Raw genomic sequence first — 13,629 nt, forward strand, 5'->3', positions numbered from 1 at the left:
GGCTCTGTGTTAATGAATCTAGGGCCTGAAACAATTTAAGGTTTGACTGTATAGTTTAAAAAATGGAAAGAATTTTCAAAATTCTAAAAGATAATCCACCTTGAACTGCTGAGTCAAGCAGAAGCAGTGATGAGGTGAGTATTAGACATTATAAACCCAGAGCAAAAGTGTATAAAATCAACTGTGACAAAGTACTCTTGCTTTATAGTTAAAGAGCACGTTTATATATTTTGATGTGTACATGTTGTATGAAAAGTAAAAGACATGATGTATCAATTTTTTTTGACTCTTGAATTTCCAAGTACCCTTAAACGCCTCATGTTAACCTCACTCCGGAACTAAACAGACCTTCTACATTGTTCTCTTGAGTCTTGACCGGTGAGTAACAAAGTGTGTTTCTATACTCAACGTGAAAAATTAAGCTTTCTCATTTACAATGGCGTTGCAATTGGGTTCTAACTCAAACAAGATTCAAATTTAGCAAGAAGAGCAAACTTTTTCCCGGTGAATCAAAGTAAAACTGTTATTGACTTGCTAATACTAGCGAAGTGCTAACGCTAGCATAGCTGCTAACGCTAACGTTCGTCATACAGAGAGGCGAAGTCCGGCTCTTTCCGGTTGACCACGTGACCCTAAACTTTGTTTATACTCTCGCTTCGCGCCGTAGCGCGAGCTCCTAGCATGAACTGAGGCGTTTATACTCTATGCTAAGCGCTGCATTATTCTCAAAAACGCCAGAGGGCAAACAAATAAAATTAACTTGAAGAATTAAAAAGACATATATAGACATAGACATATGTAAGTCATATATATGCTCATATACTGTAGGTGTACCAAAACCGCCATAATCAAACATCTACAATGAAGAGGCTTTGTAATTATCTGTCAACTCATATCTCATATTCATGGACTACTTTATTGCCTTAATACAAACACTGTAAAGAAATTGTCAAGTATTACATGCGTTATGAAGAAACAAAGGCTGCAAAATATTTACTTATATTAAGATTTTGAAGACCTGTTTCGAAAGCATCTAAAACAAATTGGCCTATTTTGTATTATCCCTAGACATGTAAAGTGTACATGTAAGTGTTAAACTACCAAACGCCACGTCCACTTGCTGGGCCTACGGGCACCACGTGCCGGCCGTGACTGTGGAATTTTCTGAATGAATTACACATATGATGTTTGTCAATGTAAAATATTAATTTCTAAGTCAAGAACATAGCATTTTGTTGTCAAAGTGTTGAACTGTAAGACTGTAAAAAAGACTGTACTTGCATGAACAACAGGTATTTCCCGTTCTTTGCTGATAAAAACAGTAGCAGGATAAAACACATGTTAGATAGGTACATTTGTAGATGAATGTAGCTAAGTTACCTAGCTAGCTAGCTAGCCACGGTAACGACCGTGCGGCTGACCTGCATGATGCTAGACCAGAGATGTAGTTCACTGATCGGTTTCACACAAAACTAAATGATACTATGACAAATGTATGACGATCTGAGACTTTCTTGACTTGCAAAATTAAATATTAAAATCACAAACATATGTGTAATTCATGGCACAATTCAAACGGGATGAAATATACATTTATCTCTCACAGTTAGCTGCTATACATAGTATTTATAAAGTCCCACAGGACACCGGCAAGGGCGTGACTTCATCTCTCTATTAACTGACAAGAAACCAGTAAGCTAATTAACGGGTTATTTCTAATATAAAACAAGTCATTTTCATCAACTTAACAAACTATCCTGACAACAATATGAAGCAGTAATGTTTGCTGTGGTAACGTTACAGTCAGTGTTATATAACGTCCATAAATATTTGGACATTGACACAATTTTCATCATTTTGGCTCTGTACACCACCACAATGGATTTGAAATGAAACAATCAAGATGTGCGTCAAGTGCAGACTTTCAGCTTTAATTTGAGGGTATTTACATCCAAATCAGGTGAACGGTGTAGGAATTACAACACATTTTATATGTGGCCCCTCCTTTTTAAGGGACCAAAAGTAATTGGACAAACTAACATAATCATCAATGTAATTGTCACTTTTAATACTTGGTTGCAAATCCTTTGCAGTCAATGACAGCCTGAAATCTGGAACCCATAGACATCACCAGACGCTGGATTTCATCCCTGGTGATGCTCTGCCAGGCCTCTACTGCAACTGTTTTCAGTTCCTGCTTGTTCTTGGGGCATTTTCCCTTCAGTTTTGTCTTCAGCAAGTGAAATGCATGCTCAATTGGATTCCGGTCAGATGATTGACTTGGCCATTGCAGAACATTCCACTTCTTTGCCTTAAAAAGCTCTTTGGTTGCTTTCGCAGTATGCTTCGGGTCATTGTCCATCTGCACTGTGAAGCGCCGTCCAATGAGTTCTGAAGCATTTGGCTGAATATGAGCAGATAATATTGCCCGAAACACTTCAGAATTCATCCTACTGCTTTTGTCAGCAGTCACATGATCAATAAATACAAGGGAACCAGTTGCATTGGCAGCCATACATGCCCACGCCATAACACTACCTCCACCATGCTTCACTGATGAGGTGGTATGCTTTGGATCATGAGCAGTTCCTTCCCTTCTCCATACTCTTCTCTTCCCATCATTCTGGTACAAGTTGATCTTTGCCTCATCTGTCCATAGGATGTTGTTCCAGAACTGTACAGGCTCTTTTAGATGTTTTTTTGGCAAACTCTAATCTGGTCTTTCTGTTTTTGAGGCTCACCAATGGTTTACATCTTGTGGTGAACCCTCTGTATTTACTCTGGTGAAGTCTTCTCTTGATTGTTGACTTTGACACAGATACGCCTACCTCCTGGAGAGTGTTCTTGATCTGGCCAACTGTTGTGAAGGGTTTTTCTTCACCAGGGAAATAATTCTTCTGTCATCCACCACAGTTGTTTTCCGTGGTCTTCCAGGTCTTTTGGTGTTGCTGAGCTCACCAGTGCGTTCTTTCTTTTTAAGAATGTACCAAACAGTTGATTTGGCCACACCTAATGTTTTTGCTATCTCTCTGATAGGTTTGTTTTGATTTTTCAGCCTAATGATGGCTTGCTTCACTGATAGTGACAGCTCTTTGGACTTCATATTGAGAGTTGACAGCAACAGATTCCAAACACAAATACCACACTTGAAATGAACTCTAGACCTTTTATCTGCTCCTTGTCAATGAAATAACGAGGGAATAACACACACCTGGCCATGGAACAGCTGAGCAGCCAATTGTCCAATTACTTTTGCTCCCTTAAAAAGGAGGGGCCACATATAAAATGTGTTGTAATTCCTACACCGTTCACCTGATTGGCACGTAAATACCCTCAAATTAAAGCTGACATCTTGATTGTTTCATTCAAAATCCATTGTGGTGGTGTACAGAGCCAAAATGATGAAAATTGTGTCAATGTCCAAATATTTATGGACCTAACTGTATAACAGTAACTACTGCCAGTGCTTTATATTGTTTTGTTTTTCCCTTATAGGAAACAAGCCTGGACTTTGAGAGCAACACAGAGATATTATCCCCTGAAAGTCCATCCTCTGGGGACCTTCAAGGTGATGTCAAAAGGTTGGACATTGAATTATTATTGAAATGAACATTTCATTAACATTGAAATAAGGAATTCTTCAACTCAAAATGCAGAGAAATCCACTGAAGGGAACATTAACGACACAACCAAATCTTACTTCTTAGTTTTTTCTGCCATTGTCTTCTCTTCACTTGAGCAATCTGGAAAGAATAAAGTTTGGAGAAACACGGTCAAAGCAGAAAGATTGTCTGTGATCGGAAACCGATTCAGTCATGGTGGTTATCACACCCTTACCTAACCCTGACCCGATATGCTTCATGAATCAGCAACCTCCTCTAACACCTCTAACAATGGCGCAGCCCCCCCTCCTCCTCCCCCCGTCTTGAATCAGCGCAAACGTTTGGGGTAAACATGTAATGCCTTTTTAAAGTCCAAACTTTCTAAAAGCGTGACAAAACAGGAAAAGTTTGACGGTTCAAACACTTAAACCAGGCGAAGCAACTAATTCTAATGAATAATTCCACTGACACACTACTGTATCAGTTCACATAACTGACAGGGCGCAAATGATTGCGCTAATTGCAGAGAGGTGTCACACTTTTTTTCATTCAATTTCCATTAAAAGTAACGGAGGTAAACACAGAGAGAGAGGGACCTGCTTTTACCGTGTCTGAAGATGAGTGTCGACAGGCCAGCGGTGGGCCGTTCTGAGAAGCTTTACCAAACCCCATACTCTGATTGGCTGAGCAGCTCAGGGGGGCAACGTGACCCCCAAAGTGAGCCCGCTGTCATCATGGAAATTTAAAGAACAAACAATGATGAGATAACGTAAATGTTAATATTCTTATCACTTTCATTATTTCCCCCCATGTTTTAGGAATGCTAGAGGTTTTGACTTGAGTTGTTTTGACCAGAAATAGATTAGCAACCATTTTTCTCAAGCATTTCCATTTGTTGGGCATACTTGTTGATCATTATCAGAGAAAAGACAGATGTGATAGATTGTTTTCGTTCTGACGTTATTTCATGTCTCTTCATACCTTTATCCTTCCCCTCTCTTCCATGCCATCATACTTTTCCTCTCTCGCCATCCTGCTCACTCCTTTTCACATTTTCATCGTTCCCTCTCCAGTCCATGTAGATGGAAAGATGGCCTTGTTAATATTGTAGTATCAAACCGAAAAAAAAATCTTTGCATTTCATTTTTGTGTACTTTCTCCGACACTCTTAGACACTCCCAGGTCAGGTGGTGGTCTCTTCAACTCAGAGTGTCAGGTTTCACAGATCATCCAGTCAGAGTTGGTCTTCAATACAACCCCACTCCTGTCCTCTTTCTTTTCTTGATAGCCTAGAGCCTAGAGTTTCGCTCACCAAACCCGTAAGGCACGTGACTATGCTGCCATGGGCAAGTGTGTGACAAATTCATACCTGCTCTCTGAAACGTTTATTGAGGATCAATCGTACATTCGTTAACTAGACATGGGCTATCTAGACATTCTAAATGTTTAGAATGCACATTTCTAGTCACTCTGAACAATCACAGCGACTCAATCAAGAGTGAAATCGACCAGCAATTTCACCTCTGTTGTGACTTCCTGGGCACCACCGCTTTTACGGGTGACAGGTTCCCTGAAAGTGACACGCTGGACGTAGAAGGGTTCTTTACGGGGCAGACACCCTCGCTCTGCTCTATAAGACAAGCTTCCACGCGAAGCACGCAGTAGGACTTTTGACAGACAGCAGTTTGATTCTGCTGTTCCTAGCTCTGGCCAGCAGAGGGCACTCTAGGACCTCTCTTAGAAAATGTCACAGGCCCTTTGAGCAAACTCAAGCTACAGCAGGGACCTCTGACCTCCCATTTGTAGCCACATATCCCCCGTCTACTGTTGAACTTGTCAAGAGTGATTAGGACGTACATTTAAAATGTTTACTTGTATGCATCTCAATCTGTGTATTCTTTGTACTTTTAATAGTTTATCAGGTAACTCCTCGTCTCCACCTCAATCCCTATATTTTATGTATTTGTAATAGTTTCATCAGATGTCACTGTGTTTTTACTTCAGAAGATGTTAGACTGCTCCATTAGCCTGCTGGCCTCCAAAATCCCGCTATCACGGGGTTCCTCCACCGCCTCCTCCGCCTCCTCATCGTGCTCATGTTCTGGACTCAAGTCCATCTCCGTGTGCATGGGGACGGCAGGGTTCGAGGCTCTCAACTGCGCCAGATGCATCACCGTCACCTGATATTTGGCTGCCTTTTGTTGTAGCTCCCGAGCACCACGGTCCAGCTCGAGGTGGCCTTTCATTTTTCAGATGGTGGGGCATGGCCGCACATACTTTCTGACAGAGAGGGCAAGCGTGAACCATCTTTGTGCGAGTCATATCTAGAAAAAAGAAAAGGAAGGAAAAAGAGCCATTTAGATACGGTATTTCATCATGCAATTCGGGGAGAGGCAAACTGTTTGCCTGTTATCTGCTGCTGCTACCTGCTGAAATGGCGTGGAACCGCCCCGACCTGAAGTAGAGGAATCGGGGGGCAGTCGCTCCAGCCTTGAAGGCATTCATTCCCCCATGCTCCTCAGTAAATTGCTCAGTATGGCCATCTGTAGGGTTTTTGCTTAGCCTCCAGAACACACCCTTGCTATCAAATCATTCATGCCCACATGACAGCCATGCCATAGGAACAAGCTAAAGCCACCAAACTTGACACACACCTGCTCTGGCTTCATACTAACACGCACACCAAGTTTTAGGAGAATAGCACTAAGTGACCAAGAGCTTTACACAATAGCTCTTGGTAATCTGGGCCTCTTCATCATATATGACGCAGCCTGGGATTTATTACAACGGCCGTCTATGACAGCCATACCAGAGGAAGTAGCTATAAATGCCAAACTTAATACGAAGGTGCCACAAAGTGCTGGGAACACACAAACAAAATCTCAGGATTTTAGCACAAACTTGCAAGAAGTTATAGACGATCACCGTTTTGGTGATCGTGGTTATTACCCCTGTACTTAGACAACAGCATATACTAAGGGAAGCAGCTGGAATCACCAAACTTACCACAAACATCGTATGGTGGGCTAGAAATACGCTCCCAAAATTTCAGGAGCCTAGCACAAATTTTAAGAAATCCTTACATAACCCTAACCCTACCTCTAACTCTAAACTTAACCTTCTATGACAGCCATGCCAAAGGAACAAGCTAAAGCCACCAAACTTGACACACACCTGCTCTGGCTTCATACTAACATGCACACCAAGTTTCAGGAGAATTGCACCACGTGACCCAGCACTATGTGTAGCGTGCACAGAATGACGTCACACAGGCTCAATCTGGTGCTACACATTTAATGAAAGTGCTCTGTAACATACAAAAATATACATTTAGGTGTACAGTCGCTCCACAGCGCGTTCTACTTCTATCCTGTACAGAGATTCTCATCCTCGCGAGACTTCAGTGTGGCTCTCCGTCACAGACACTGCTTATGTCGCAACACTGACACCTACTGGCGATCCACTGGATCTACTGCCTAACATGTAGCTGATGATAAATAACGCTGTACCCTCAATTTTAACTACAATTAACACTTCCTCCTCATAAACACATAGGAAACATAGTAAACTCTCTTAACTTACATTACACCCAAACAATTATTGTACTTTCTGAACGACATATGACTTGTTGTGCCACATATACACCATCTGGGCCTCTTCATCATATATGATGCAGTCTATGACAGCCATGCTGATTCAGCATTCCAAGTATTGTTCTTCGAATCTTTATTCCACTATTTCTTCCGTCGCGCTTGAAACTCTTCTTCTTCTTCAGTTTTTAAGCTACAGAAACCGTTCAACTATGTAAATGTTCAGCTCATAATATTTCTAATCTTTCAACTTTTTGAATTATTAAGCTTTTTGCAACCTCATTTCTGTATTTTCAGCAATGTTTTTGCAATTCATTTCAGCCATCGTCTACCCTCTTATATAGTATGTTATAACTGTACGGTGTGTTGATGGCGTTTGTTTACATGCAGGTTGCTGTGAAGCACGTGTGCAGAGACAGAGTGACGGGGTGGGGCTCTCTGGTGAGATCATACATGCAGATATAACTGTTGTATGTGCTGTGGTTCCTCTGGAGGTGGTGATGTTGAAGAAAGTGGGCGGGGCATTCGACGGCGTGGTGCGTCTGCTGGACTGGTGGGAGTAGGCGGACGGCTGGCTGATGGTGATGGAGCGTCCCGAGCTGAGCCAGAACCTGTTCGACTACATCACGGAGCGCGGCGTGCTGGGCAAGGCGGCTGCGCGCGGCTTCTTCCTGCAGGTGCTGGAGGCGGTGCGTCATTGCTACGGCTGCAGCGTCATCCACCGAGCCATCAAGGACGAGAACCTGCTGGTGGACCTGAGGACCGGGCAGCTCGAACTGATCTACTTTGGCTCGGGGGCCCTCCTCAAAGACGAGGCTTTCACCGAGTTCAATGGTGAGTCCGATCAGCTGAGAGAATCTGAAGAGCTGTGGGGATTGTTTCTGAAAATCTAGACGTTTTAAAATATCGGAAAGGTGTTTTGGGTCAGTGACTACCGTCCCATCATGCACCGGTTCTGTAATGTCGTCAGCGTCTCCGGGAGTATTTTCCCGCACGATGGTGATCCGTCACTTCCTGCTCCACTCTGACACACACTGTACCTGTAGTGATGTAACTCTCCTCCCTCCAGGCACGCGGGTGTACGGTCCTCCGGAGTGGATCCGGTTCCATCGGTACCATGGTCGCTCGGCCACAGTGTGGTCTCTCGGCGTGCTGCTGTACAACATGGTGTGCGGGGACATCCCCTTCCAACAGGACAAGGAGATCCTGAGAGGACGGATCTACTTCAGACGCGACGTCTCCTCAGGTGAGCCGGAGCGTGACGAGATCACGCGACCAGGTTTTTACATCGACGTCGGAACAAAACCAGAGATGAGTGTTCTTCATGTCCTCCTTGTTTATTTTTACTTCAGAGTGCCAGCAGCTGATTGGCTGGTGCCTGAGCCAGCAGCCGTCAGACCGGCCGACCCTGGAGCAGATCCTCCTCCACACGTGGGTGACTGCCAGCGACGGGCAGCGCACGGACGCCGCCAATGCCGCCGACGCCGTCACACCTGACTCCTCCCCCAGCCAGCAGAGCCTCTGATTGGTCAGCGTTTGGCTGCTGGGTAGAGTTTATTTTTTTTGTGTGCTCCACAGCGACCCCCTGCTGTTCACGGGGGACGGAGCAGTTCCTCGTAGAGGCTCGACGCTCGTCGAGGGTTCGTGTTCAGAGTGCCTTGAGTTTGAAAAGCTGCAGATCAGGAGTCGGAAAAGATATGTTTTTTTGAATGTCTGCTCCCCTCTTCAGGTAAAGCTTTATTTTTCTACAGTGTCGGTTCATGGAGACGGTTGGTTGATTGTTTCTGTTGTTAAATGTTCTGTGTTGATAAACTACAACGTCTTCTCTCTGCCCTCGGTCTCTGGGTGTTAAATGCACAGTCAATGCAAATATTCAGTATTATATTTGTGTGTGTATATATATTTTTTTTTATATATATATTTTGTACATTCTGTTATATTTCTTTAGTAAAGAGACATTCCTCATCATTTGTTTATTTATTTAAGTTGTCGAACTTTTCTAAAATGTTTTTACTTTTTGTAACTTTTTTTTTTTTTTCCTGAAAACGGGAATAAAATCAGAATCAGGATTCCTTCACATTCTGATTCTGTTAGTTCATGTTAGTTCAAACAATTTTTTCATAAAACTTGTTTGTATATAAACTGATTTTCTGTGTGATTTTGTGTGTCTTTTACCTTAAAAAAAATACATAAATAATGAAGTCTCTTATAGAGGAGCAAAATACATGAATTTGAACTTTTGTTTAAGACCGCCCTGAACAAACACTTAATGTTGTGACTATTTAATTGATAATGAAATGAACAATATAGGAAGACACAACTCTTTATTTCTCATTTCAAGGGTTAAAGAAGTCTCATAGTCTTCCATTAAGGCAACGAATGTTGAAATCGCTGAATAACTGAATATAACAATATAATTTATTGATGATTTAATTGCTGAATTGAAGGTAATCCATTTAATAATCATTGAAGCTCCACGAAATGGGCAAACAAACCCCTCAGTGAACACGTGGACAGCATTGGTGTTAATCAGGGATGGTAAAGAAGTAAACTCTTATATTTTAAGCAGCACGTTCTGTGATTATTTTGTGCACATGTGTTGTAGTAATAGCTGGTTGTTGTAGTCACTGCTTGAATTCAAACCGTCACTGTTCACTCTGAATGTGGATCGGTACTTTGACTGGAGGACACACATGACACCCAGAAACATCCCGAAGAACAGAGAAAACAGACCCCACCACACACTTGTAGTGGGCCATAAGAGATCATTGAGAGAGGGATTCTTTTTGTATTTTATCTTTATAAAATTCTGACAAATTAAACTTTTTAATACAAAATATAGTTTCTATGCGGACGACACCGTTGTGTTTAGTTCTAATGAATTTAAACACTTTTTTAAGTTTAGAAGTGGAATCTAAAATGTTGGCATTGACCAATGAATATTTCACAATTATGAAATCACTATTATGGATGATTACAAACAGTACTACGCCTCACATGGGACACCATTATGTTGAAGTTTGAGCTGGTCTGGTTGTTAGGAAATGACAAATATAATAAATGTTATCAATAGAACTCAATATTTAAAAACATTAGATTTCAATAATAATGGGGAACCACAATGATGTTGGTTCAGTAGTTCAAAAAGGAATTAAAATGTCTACTAAAAGTAATTATTTATTATCAAAATGATACAATGTAATTAACAGGAAATCACATTTTTTACCAAAGGAACATTACAGCCATTTAAGGTAGACTCATAACATTGCTAATACTAAACTATCAATTTGGAACTTTGATTAATATTCAAATGAACAAGAACCAAATACCACCCTATCAACAGCTAATAAATTGAAGTATTTTAGAGTTCCTGACTAGTAGTAGTAGTAGTAGTAGTAGTAGTAGTTAGTAGCTGTAGCTGCTGATGTTAACACATCTATCGGAAATCATGAGAAAACACCGACAGCATTAATCTGATATACATCTCAGCCTGTCCTGGTTGTCATGGAAACATTCCTATGTCTGCAGTCAGTCAGCAGCTTCTTGTGAAATCAGATATAATCAGTTTCACACAACCGCAGTTCGGAAAGATGTGAATATGATCTGTAAAACTAAAGACGAGTCTCAGTAAAGCTCCACCTCGTCCTGTATGCAGACATAAACTGAGGACAGCACATGAGACAATCAGAGAGACAGACGGGCAGAGAGACGGTCCACCTGGACGTCATGGATCACCTGTTGATGATGCTGCTGTTGTTGTTGTGGATCTCAGGTAGGACTCTGAATTAGAGATGATGTGTTTTATTACAATATTTCTGTTGTATCTTTAAATCAGAGAACACACACACACACACACACGGGTCAACCACAAATAACTCTTTTCAAATTGGATGTAATGCATATTTGTGAACAATGTGTTTAAACTCACAAAATAAGGTCTCATTTGTTCACTTTTCAAAGTGGTTAAATATATTTTTAACAGTATTTTTTAACTTCAACTAAAAAATGTCAGGTGGCACCGCCACATATTTGTAAAAATATATATATATATATCTATTTCCCTACTATTCATTATCACTAATACTTTGACAAGTATCCCTCAGAGTGTCTACAATGCCAAACACATACTTATTTTGTAAATGTCTTATTTTGATATTTTCATAAAGTAACACAAAAAAGTGATTTAAAAGTATCCAAATGCATTCATCAAACATATTAACATTACATATAACATTAAATTAAAACGCTCAGCAACTGGAATGCAACACTACTACAGACTAAATACAAATGGATTGTGAACAAATACAGGTTTGAATTTGATTTAAAAAAATACTTGAATGATTTTGAAACTTGTGACAAAATATTTCAAAACGTGTTGAACTATGTAAGGTCAACATTTCAGGTACAAACACACGGAAGAAACAATAAAACTGAAAAACTATTTCATTGAAATTTCACAAAACAGTTCAAGATTATTACAATCAAATAGAAAACTTCTTACTGAAAAATATAAATCGATGTGTTATTAATTATTGACTGCATGAACTGTACCGGCCTCCATGTTTAAATAAAAACACCACGAAAGTTTCCTCTTGGTTTAGAAAACGTGATGATGTTTCCTGAACTTTGTCAAATCGAACACATTCAAGTTAAAAATCCCCCAAAAATGAATCTAATCATAAGTCATTGATTATAATTGTAGTAAATCAATATTCCTGTAATGAATGTATATTCAGTAATGGTCTCTGTGTGCAGTGTTTTATAGTGTTGGTGGTAGAGTCCTCCATAGATTCACACTCATGACTAATAGACAGGAAACGATGCAGCATGTGATCAGTGATATCAGCCTCACTGTTTCCTGTTCACTCTCCTACAGACGGATCAGAGCAGCGTCACGTTACTGCTAATGCTGACTCAACAGTTCCTGCTGATGCTGCTTCACATTAAAACACCTCAACAAGACAATCACAATGGGAGCTTTTATTGTGAAGAACTCACAGGAAACACAATGTATTCATCACTGAGATCATGACTCGCTGCCTCTATATATATATATATATATATATATATATATATATATATATTGTATATATATACCTTATATAGATACATACATAGAATTATGGATATATTTATATATATATATATATACATACATTTATTTGTGTGTGTATATATATACACACACACATGTACATATACATACATATATTTAAAAATGATGGCAATAAAGTGACACTTAATATATTTGAATAGATTTTAAGTTTGATAAAAAAAATTATTGAATAAATTAAAAAAAGAGTATATATAATAATAAGTATATCCAAATCAATTTCTAAAGCAAAACTGATTTATATTTACTAAGTATCGGAGAAAAAGTAATTTTGATTTACTCAATATCTGGGTGAACTTGATTTGGTTTTACTAATCCTCTGAAGGAAATTTAATTATATTTACTGATTATTTGAGATAAATTGATAAAAGCTTACTAAATATCTGGATAAACGACCAGTCACGCTGCCAATATTCTCAACGACACAGTTAAAGACTGTCAGAGGTGAATTTAATGATGAAATATTATACAAAACTAATAGAAAACTTACATTTCTGGTCTGTTTCTCTGCTGCGTTGGTGCTCAGCCTTCTGTTATCTCCGGACCGGGTAGCCTACCTTTGGACTACTGGAACAAAAAAATAAAATCACTCTCCTTCCACCTTAGCTAGGCTAAAGTTAGCATATAGCAGACACCTGTAACACCTGGAAGGGTGGAGCCAATCGAGGGCAGAGTAGGGGGCGGGTCTTTCCACAAGGCATTATGTCACCTCCATTTACTGCCTGATAATAATCAATATAATATGCTGTTATCATAAGTAGTAGTGAGCTAATGACTGCTTCTGTCTGAAAGCTTCTCACACTGAAGTACACTCAAACAACACAAAGCTTGTTGTGATTGTATGTAATGGTGTGTGTGTGTTGGAGATGTTTGGATGTGAGCTGCTGTCTTCTTAACTTTGGACATTTCTCTTTTGTTAGCCCCTTCCCTCAGGATGCTCTGCCTTCTGAGGGAAGGGGCTGAATAAGAATTACAAATTAAATAAAAAAAGAATCAAAATTGTTTCTTGTTTTTTACATATTGTCATATCAAATATGACCCTTTATTCAACTCTTCTGTGATTGGCTGAATAAGAAGGAGACATCAAAAAACAGTCTCATCTCATCTCATCTTCGTCCGCTTATCCGGGATCGGGTCACGGGGGCAACAGCTCCAGCAGGGGACCCCAAACTTCCCTTTCCCGGGCCACATCAGCCAGCTCTGACTGGGGGATCCCGAGGCGCTCCCAGGCCAGTTTGGAGATATAGTCCCTCCACCTGGTCCTGGGCCTCTCTCGGGGTCTGCTCCCAGCTGGTCGTGCCTGGATCACCTCCCTAGGGAGGCG

General features: G+C 40.4%; 1 pseudogene; it reads left to right on the forward strand.

Annotated features, from left to right (window-relative positions):
- Positions 1-7,561: 7,561 nt before the first annotated feature.
- On the forward strand, positions 7,562-9,338 carry LOC137888920 (serine/threonine-protein kinase pim-3-like; annotated as a pseudogene).
- Positions 9,339-13,629: the final 4,291 nt, after the last annotated feature.

The sequence above is a fragment of the Cebidichthys violaceus genome, unplaced genomic scaffold (genome assembly GCF_023349555.1).
Source record: "Cebidichthys violaceus isolate CVI_PGR_0920_01 unplaced genomic scaffold, fCebVio1.0.p SCAF_107, whole genome shotgun sequence".
In the NCBI taxonomy this organism is placed as follows: Eukaryota; Metazoa; Chordata; class Actinopteri; order Perciformes; family Stichaeidae; genus Cebidichthys; species Cebidichthys violaceus.